This window comes from Gekko japonicus, unplaced genomic scaffold, assembly GCF_001447785.1.
Source record: "Gekko japonicus isolate JY-2015 unplaced genomic scaffold, Gekko_japonicus_V1.1 scaffold1878, whole genome shotgun sequence".
Classification (NCBI taxonomy): Eukaryota; Metazoa; Chordata; class Lepidosauria; order Squamata; family Gekkonidae; genus Gekko; species Gekko japonicus.
In genome coordinates this window covers 34,560-43,936 of record NW_015168712.1, presented here as the reverse complement: position 1 = coordinate 43,936, position 9,377 = coordinate 34,560, and positions in this window count along the sequence as shown.

Below are 9,377 nucleotides of genomic sequence, written 5' to 3'. Positions count from 1 at the left end.
GTGACATGCAATGGCATTAGTATCGTCGATATTTCTTATTTGACAACTATTGTTGGAATTCCGACACTGATAGCTGACAACTTATGGCCAGTGTTCCCTCTCAGCTCAGTCAGTGTGAGCTAGCTCACAGTTTTTTAGCCTCCGTCTCACACGTTTTTGTCTTAGTTCAGGAAGCATGGCTCCAGAGCAAATGAATTTATGCAGCAGCCAAATCGCTCGCTCACAACTTTAATGCCAGGCTCTCACAAAGTAGAATTTTTGCTCACAGGACTCCACAGCTTAGAGGGAGCATTGCTTATGGCACTTAATAGTTGACTTCTGAGGGCTAAACAATAATTAGACTGGGAATCTGCATTTGAATACTCAGCTACCCGGGACAGCATTACTCAAACTAGTTGAGGCTACTCCATCTAGTACAACCTACAGATCTCACTGCCATCGCACACACAGAGAGAGAGAGAGCCCACAAGGACAGGAAATACAACCCAGAGTGACAGCTCTTTGATGTGTTACCCTCTTAGCTAGCAACATCCTCCTACTTTCCCCCTGGGCTCCTTATATTTGTTTCCTTCGATGACTGGTTTTTACCAAGGGGGCAACCCCAAAGTGGCAAGGATTTCCCAAAGAACCCCTAGTGCCCAGGCTTACTGCTAGGGAGCGCAGCAATCTATCACTCTGCGAAAGGAAGTCTAAAAACTCCCTCTGCCCACATAATTGGCGATGGCAGAGAGTGCTGCCAAGTCACAGCTGTCCTGTGGCAACCCTGTAGGGCTTTCAGGACAAGAGACGTTCAAAGGTGGTTTGCCATTGCCTGCCTCTGCATCGTGACCCTGGTATTCCTTGGAGGTCTCCCATCCAAATACTAGCCTGGGCTGACCCTGTTTAGCTTCCGAGATCTGATAAGTTCGGGCTAGCTTGGGCTTCGTCTGTAGCAGCAGAACAAAATTTCAGTCCAGTAGCACCTACATATGTCACAAAGTCACATCTTAAAAACCATCAAAGACATAAAAACCACACTTAAAACATTGGGCAGGAATGAGGATCACGGAGGGAATGCCGGACAATTCGAGACAGAGTCTTCACCTGCTGGTGGGAGGTGGCAGCAGAAAGAAGCAGATGAGTCTCCCTGGGGAGAGGGCTCCAGAGATTTGGTGCTGCCAGAAGGCCCTCTCTTGAGTTGCCACCCGCCTTAATGCGGAAGACAGGGCCAGCCGAAGCAGGGCCTCCAAAGATGATCACAGCGGCCGGGCAGGTTCCCAAGGGAATAGGCCGTCCTTCGGGTGCCCTGGTCCCAAGCCATGTAGAACTTTCAGGGTCAACACCAGTGCCTTGAAATGTGCCTGGAAACAGATTGGGAGCCAGTGTAGATGGGCCAAGACTGCAGTGATGTGGTCCCTGTGACCCACTCCAGTCAACCTTCTGGCTGCAGCATTCTGTATCATTTGAAGCTTCCAAAGGGCAGCCCCACACAGAGGGCACTGCAGTAATCTAACCTAGATGTAACCAGGGCATGCACCACAGTGGCCAGATCTTTTCTGCCCAGGAGAGGCCACAGCTGGTAAGAGGCACTTTTGGCTACAGCTGCCACCTGTTTGTCCAGCAGTAGGCCTCGGTCCAAGAGCATCCCCAGACGACACATCTGTTCCTTCAAGGGCAGTGGGACACCCTCCCAAAACGGGCTGCAAAGTAAAGTCACGGGTCAGTTGCCAATGACAACATTAAGTAGGTGAAGCTTTTCCTTGCATGGCAGTCAAGTGTCAGGAACCGGCACTCCCACTCTTAGCCAGTATGGTGAAGCAGTTAGAGTGTCAGACTGGGATCTGGGAGACCCATGTTTGGATCCCTGCTCTGCCATGGAAGCTTTCTGGGTGACCTTGGGCCAGTCACACACGCTCAGGCTAACCTACCTCACAGGGTTGTTGTGAGGATAAGCTGGAGAAGAGGAGAACGACGTAAGCCACTTTGGGTTCCCAAAAGGGAAAAATGTGGAGCGTAAATGAGGTAAATAAATGAACCAATTCACTTGCTTTAATAGCTACATATCCAACTGGCCTTAAAGGCAGGGCCGGTTTTAAAAAAAAAAGTGCTCTGAAATAGTTGTGTGAACAGGTTCTAAAAGCCTCTGGTTTCCATTCTGAATTGCATAGATAAGAAATATGCCCATTTAATTGTCCTTAACTTGAAGTAACAGCAGCTGCAAAAGATCATGATTGAACCAATTTACGGTGAAAGATTCCATTTAAACTGGTTCCGCTTCCTCCTGCATAGGAAATCTGAAAAATGTTAATGGGGGGGGGGGCTTCACAGGGCCTTCATCTCTTCAAGCACCTCAGTGAGTAATTCTGAAGCTTCTGAAATGTGTACAAACAGATTATGCCTTCTGTCTGCAGACTGGCCGCTTGATGGTCCCAATTAACAAACGAATAGGATCTTTGCAGCACATTGTCTTTGCAATATACAATAACTAACTTCAAAGTTCACCATTAACCACCCTGACCGGGTTTTAAACAGAGAAACTATTTTCAGACAAGACAATGTGGTCTTTTCTGCCACCAATTCAAACTTGGCCTCAGAGTCAACCTTAAAGTTGTTTTGATCAGTATGAGAACTAGAGAAACTGAATTGTTCAGAGCCTGTGTTGTGGATCAGGAAGACCTTCAAGGGTTCAGATCTCACCTCTGTTAGGAACTCATTAGGTGGTCTTCAGCAATCTGCTCAACTTCCCATTTGTAATGTGGGAATAATAATCCTGATTTACCTTACGCTGTTCTGAAGATAACTACTCTAATGTAATGGGAAGTGCTGTCAACACGGTGATATAATCCCATCTGCTTCAGATTTTCTTTTCTGATCTAGTTAAATGTGTATACCCATCCCTTCCCTTGTGGTTAAAATGGCTTATATTTCCACATTTAAAAGCATGCAAAATATACTAAAATCTAATAAATGAGGGAGCAGCAACCAATAGGAGGACAGCTGTTCAGGAGGACCTGAATACTGTAGTTGATGCACAAGGACCTGTGGGGTGTGAAGGGCTTTAAAGGCTGCAACCAGTACCTTGGCATAACTTGTAGATTGAACCAGGACCAGAGGAAGTAGAATATATAATATTCTCACCATTGTACAGTGATCTGCTCCAGACCTGGGACCTGTGGTGTCCACTCACAGACCTCCACCTAACATAGTTGCACCATTAGTTTTAACCAAGGGAGCTAATCAGCCAGTGCATTTGGCGGGGGACGTGGCCTGCACTGAAATGATGAGGGCTCCCTGCATTCACAGGTGTACTAAGACTGCATCAGAGCACACAGGGATTTTTTGACCCAGTCATGTTTGGCTTAGCGTCTGTACATAAAATAGCTCTCATAAAACAGTAACATGTACAGATCTAGACTTTATTATGCGTGGGCAGAAAACAGCATACAGTTACTGGTCTACCTAGCTGTAAATCTCAGTGGGTAGCCACGGGAAAGTGATTCTCCTTTTTAGCATGACTTGCTTCACAAGGTCAGCATGATATAAAATGAGAGCAAGTTAAGGATAATTTAATTTTGCCCTGTCTGATTTAGGAGCAAATCAGCTGTCTTGGAAATCTATCTAAAATAACCTTCTCTTTCAACTGTCCATGTATACTTCTGGACAAAAGACTTGCTGGTCTGCCACCTTTTGCATAATCTTCTCTTTGGTTTGAAATCTCTTGAATGCACAATCCTGCAAAATGAAACCAATACACAATGGCCCCAATGACTGACCTCCTTCCTGTCTCCCCAAGAGGGCACAAGGACAGGTCAGCCCAGCCAGTGCACAGTTAACAGCCAAGGTCAGCATACACCACACTGAGTTGCCCTACGTTTGGAATGAAGCAGAGTCCTTGGCAGCTCCTTTTCAGAGAGCAGATTTAGGATCTCTGTTTGACAGTATTGCATGGGTGGGGGGGACAAAAACAGCCACAATCAGCTCTGATGTTCCAAAGTGTGTCGAGAGGGTTGCTGGGTTGTCTGTCTGTTTTGCCATAGTGATTATTTTTAATACCTGCTGCATCTGGCGCTAAGTAGTTCTGTGAAGCTTGCAGGTGTTGTGATGGGAAAGGAATGTCTTTCCCGTAGCTGGCACAGGAGAGATGGCAGGGTGGGTGGGGAAATCTGACAATTTCATTTATAAACCTCTAAATCTTTATGCGTCGTGCTAAAACTCGCCAGGATAAACATTTCTGCTTTTCTGTTTTGGAAAGGGACAGATGTTCCAGACAGAAGTTAAAACAGAGTTCCTGTAGAATACCATTAACAACTCTGCTAATGCCCTGGATTGTCATTTGGACTAAAAAGTGATGTTATGCAAATCTTTGGAACTAACTGAGTCCTTGTAGTGGAAATGCCCGCCTTGGATCTTCTGACACCTGTTCCCATTATGTTGAATGTCATTATGTTGAATGTCTGGCTTGTGTTAGCTTAGTCTTTGGATGAATGTATGCATTTCTAGTTGGCAAGACCAACTTTTCCCTTCAGAGCTACTCTTTTTGAATGGCTGCATCGAAAGCAAGTGTGATAGTGGTAAAGTATCACCTATTTGTAAGGCCACAGAGCCCAGCCAGAAAAAGAAGATGAAAGCACTGCTTTCATGGACTGCTTGGAAACTAGTGAAGATTTCCCTCTGCAGTACAAGTACAACCAACCCAATCCATTGGCTTTCTAAATTTATTTTGCAATATTTTGTATGTATTAAAAAACAGATTCAGAGTAATGTTGCCAACTGACCTAACAAAATGTATTCCAACAGAAACTTTCCGGATTCAGAGCTCCCTTTTAAGGTGAATAGGCAGCATTTGCCCCAGTCTCTGCCCCAAAATGGCCAGACTCCATCTCCAGATCCACCTGAATTACTGGGCTCTGCTCTTGCATCCACCACCCCCCGTCTCTCCCACTGAAGCAGATTTGTTTTGTTTTACTGCAAGTCACATAATTGGCAAAACACAAAGTGCTATCTACACCCCAAATGTTTTATTATTTGCCTGAAAAATACAAGACACAACCATTCCATAGCCAGCCGTACCATTTACTGCTCAGGAAGTGTGTAATGTAACAGGTTTGCAAGAGTGGTTTAGGTCTGGTCAGTATCTGGACAGGAGATTGCCGGAGTGCCAAGAAGCTGCCTCATATTGAGTCACTCCCCTGGTCTACCCAGGTCAGTGTTGTCTGCTCTGATTGGCAGAGGCTTCCTGGGGTCTCAGGCAGACAAAGGGTATTTCACATCAACCACCCCTTGATCCTTTTAACCAGAGATGGCAGAGATTGAACCCAGGGCCTTCTGCATGCCAAGCAGATGCTCCTCTACTGAGCCCCAGCCCCAGCTTCCGTACATTGTCTTGAGTTCCAGACTGGAAAAGGTGGCATATAAATGGTATTACTGCTACTCTGCGGTCACAGTAGTAGAATTTGTTGATAACAGTGGCTGCATTAATAATAGTAATTAACACAGCACCATTGTTTTCAAAGTCATGTTTTGCCCATGTCATAGCCCAGTGAGGTAGGTCATACTTCTGTTTGGTGGCTGGAGCACCAAGGCTGGAGTGCAAAGGGCATGGCTGGGGTGGGCACCAGTGTTCCCTCTAAGCTGAGTTAGTGTGAGCTAGCTCACAGTTTTTTAGCCTCCAGCTCACACATTTTTGTCTTAGCTCAGGAAAGATGGCTCCAGAGCAAACTAATTTTATGCAGCAGCCAAACTACCTGCTTGCAACTTTAATGCCAATAGCTCACAAAGTAGAATTTCTGTTCACAGGACTCCACAGCTTAGAGGGAACATTGGTGGGCACCCCTGTGCTGAGCTCACCACATTCTAGGGATCCCCACAAAACACGGGCCCTCCTTCCACCAACGTCCTCTGCCTCTCGCAAGGATACGCATCGTGCTAGTGCTATGTTGGCTTGAGGAAGAAAAGCGAGTGGTTTTATCAGGCATCATACAGGAAGCTGTTCTGTTCTCAAGCCTGCCCCACAGCCTTGGAGCTAAAGAAATAAAGTATGGGTTGTGATGGGAATGGATGGAAGTCGCATTCAAAAACCTCCTTTCAGCTTCAGTGACTGCCCCCACTCCCGCTTGTAGACCGCAAGGTAGGTTTTTCTGTCTGCATGTTCTAAACAACTCTTTGAAATGCCAGTATCTCCCCCCCCCTGAGTAGATAGATTATGGCTGCTGTCTGAACTTGCCAGGACATGTTCTACTTAAGGATTTGTGACCGTCTGTTTTCTTGCTAAAGGCTTAATGCTGTCTTCTTCTTCTTTTTAACAGCCTCCCGATCACTGAACATTTATCTCTAACATCCAGCTTACAAAATGTTTATGTTCTGGGTAGTCTCTTAATTATTACAAGGTCTTTCTGACCATAGTATGACCGATTGCCCAGTTTGAATATATGAAGCTGCTTTATAACACTGATCCCATCCAAGTTGGTATTTCTTCTCTTAAACTTGAGACTTTCCACATACAATTTACATGTTCTGCCACTAAGCAACAACTCAGTTTGCATCAGGTCTTTACGAGATCCACTTAGAGTGGTCTTCTTATAGAAGTTTCTACCCTGGAGAGACTCCACACCCGAGCATCTTCTTTTATGCTTTCCAGAATCCTTCTGCTTAGACTAGGTTTTCATGGGTCTTTAATAGTGCAATCCTGAACAGTGCAATTTATCTAAGACCATTGACCTCAATGGCTTTAGAAGGGTGTAACTCTGCTAAGGGATCTACTGCTAGTGGTACAGCTAGGCGTGAGATGGAGCAAGGGGAGTGTATGTACAGAGGTGTCAAATTTTATCTGGAACCACTTCAGTGAAGTCAATGGGTTTAGAAAGGTGTAACTCCACTTAGGATTTGACTGTAAGAGTAATAACATTGTACAAGATATAGGAAATTATAGAATGTGGGAAAGTGTAGATTTGGGGAAGTCATGATATTAAACAAATGTTAAGGGAGGGGCTTTAACCTATGATTTCATTGAGAACTGCCACTTCAAAACCACCGTTATTCCAGAGCAGCCTTTTAAAATCCTCTGTCCGTTTTAAATTGCCTCCTTGCTTCAGTGCAGTGATTCATGTTGCATAAAATGAAGAGTGTTAATCAAATATTTTACAGGGCTGGGGTCATTTAATTTTCAACTTCTTAAAGAGTTTTGCTTTAAAACACATCATTTGAGACAGAACTATGTGATAATTAATAATACAATCAAGCTATTAGTAGCTGCTCTGCATTTCTTGCCTTGTAATTAAAAAAATAACTGGATTAACATTCCTTCCAGGTTGGTGGAGAAATGTAAATAGTGTAGAAATTGTCCTGCAAATGAGAGTTGAGGTATTCTAATCATGATGATAATGAAGATATTTTACAGTGTTCAAGGTGCTTCATATACATTACCTTGAAATCTTTACAACACACCTGTTAGGTAGGCTAGTATTAGCCCTATATATATTGGGGGGGGGGGCTTAGAGCCATTGGTTTATCTAAAGTTACCTACTGGATTGGCGGAGGTGAAATCTGAGCCAGGGAATTCCTGATTCCTACGGTAGCCTTTCTGCTGCTATATTACACCTTCTCAAGTTGTATGTTTCCTTCATTTATGCATTCTGGAATGATGCAAGCCAAAAGGCTAACCCCTCCCCCCCCCCTCGCCCGATGTTTGTTAAAGTTTTGCTAGGAGGATTTCTTTTGTTAGGTGTTTTCTATTTCCTTTAAATCTGATGCAAATACCAAGAGAGAGTCCGCGCTTCGCTAGATTGGAGGGATGGCTGTCCCTGCTGTGCGGAATGGACCTGTGCCTGCCTCGGATGCGCCCCTCCTTAGAACAGTCATTTCTAGCTGGCTGGAGCGCTCTTGCCCCTCTCCAAGGTGCTGACCGGGCAGAGCTAGTAACTCTCGCTTGCCACGAAGCTCTCCGCGGCTCCTTCCCGCTTGGGTTTCTAGATCCGGACAAAAAGGAGGTTTGTAACGCCTGCGAGTCCAGGGGAATTTCCCGTGCGGGGAAATGCGTGGGCTTAGTTTGGAGCGATGCGGCTGCACAGGATTGCACGGCTAATCCTCGGAAACCTGCGCGTGCAACGCGATCACGAGCATCTTGTCACGGAGGCGAAGCCTCATTGACGTGGGTTGAGGGTGGCACAATCTGGGGAATCGGAGTGACCCGAGACTTTCCCTCCGAGGAAAGTGAGCTCGATTCGAGATGCAGTTTACGAGCTCCCAGGAGCGACCGGGCTCAGAAGGCAGTTGCCGTCCCAAACAGAGCTGCCTCCTTCTAAACCCGCTGGCCTGCTGCACGGACCTGGGTTTAGGAGGGCGTCACTCTGTGTAGGATGGCGACTGCCACGTCTTACATCTCCGCGCCGTCAGTTGTAAACGGGCTGGCTCTTCTTTCGGCCTCAGGGATTTGGGAGCCCGGCGGAAGAGCTCCGCAGACAAAAGCCCGAACGGTCAGCTGGCCGTTTCTTCCAGGGTGGGCTTTCCTGGGTCTGGTAAATCCCGCGGAAATAAAGAGGGCTCTCAAGGGAGGCGCTGGGGGCTGCGCTTTCAGAGTGCTGCTCTTGGGGTGATCCTCGAGTCGCTGACCGCGCAATCCTAAACAGGTCTGCTCAGAATCGGGCCTATTCAGAGGGGCGGGCGGGCTCCCGGGAGAGTGTTCGTAGGACTGCGTTGGCAGACTGGTTTGGTTTGGAGCAATCACAGTTTGGTTTGAAAGCGCGTCTACTCAGGAGAGAGAAGGACAGAAGGCCGGCCTCTCTCTCGCTGGTGGGGCTCCTGGTCCCCTCCTGGTCTTCTCAGCGCAGCAGCTCCCGAACCCGTCCCAAATCGCCGCACGCGGTTTCTGTCGGCGTCTTCCCAGCGCTGCGGGAAGCGCTGGAATCGGGATGGAACCCACCCACCCCCGTCCCCCTTTTTTTGCCCTGGAGACAGAACGAGCCGGCCGTTCCTCTCTGGGTGCCGGAGGCGGGTGGGGTGGGGAGAGACCGCGGAGGTCCATTTCACGGGGGAGCTGGGCGCTTGTGTCTTCGAGAGCCCGCCAGAGTCTCCTCGTGCAGACTTCTCCCAGCGGAGAGTCAGATTTCGTACCGGTGCAGTCCAGTCCCAGTTTCCGAAAAGTCGCAGAGAGTTCCGCCGGACTCGCTCTCGAGTTATTGTGCATCAGATCGTAGCCTTAAAACGAAATCTGCCCGGATTCGATGTTTTCGACGAAGGAGTATGCGGGATGGCGTCTGAAACCCGGGATGCCAGAAGGAACTTGTCGGTGGCCTCATCGGAATGGTCGACCTCTCTTTCCCGCCTGGTGCCTGCTGCAGGGTCGCAAGGAGAGGGGAGCCTCGCCGACGAAGTTAACCGGGAAGTTTATAATAGACACCCCC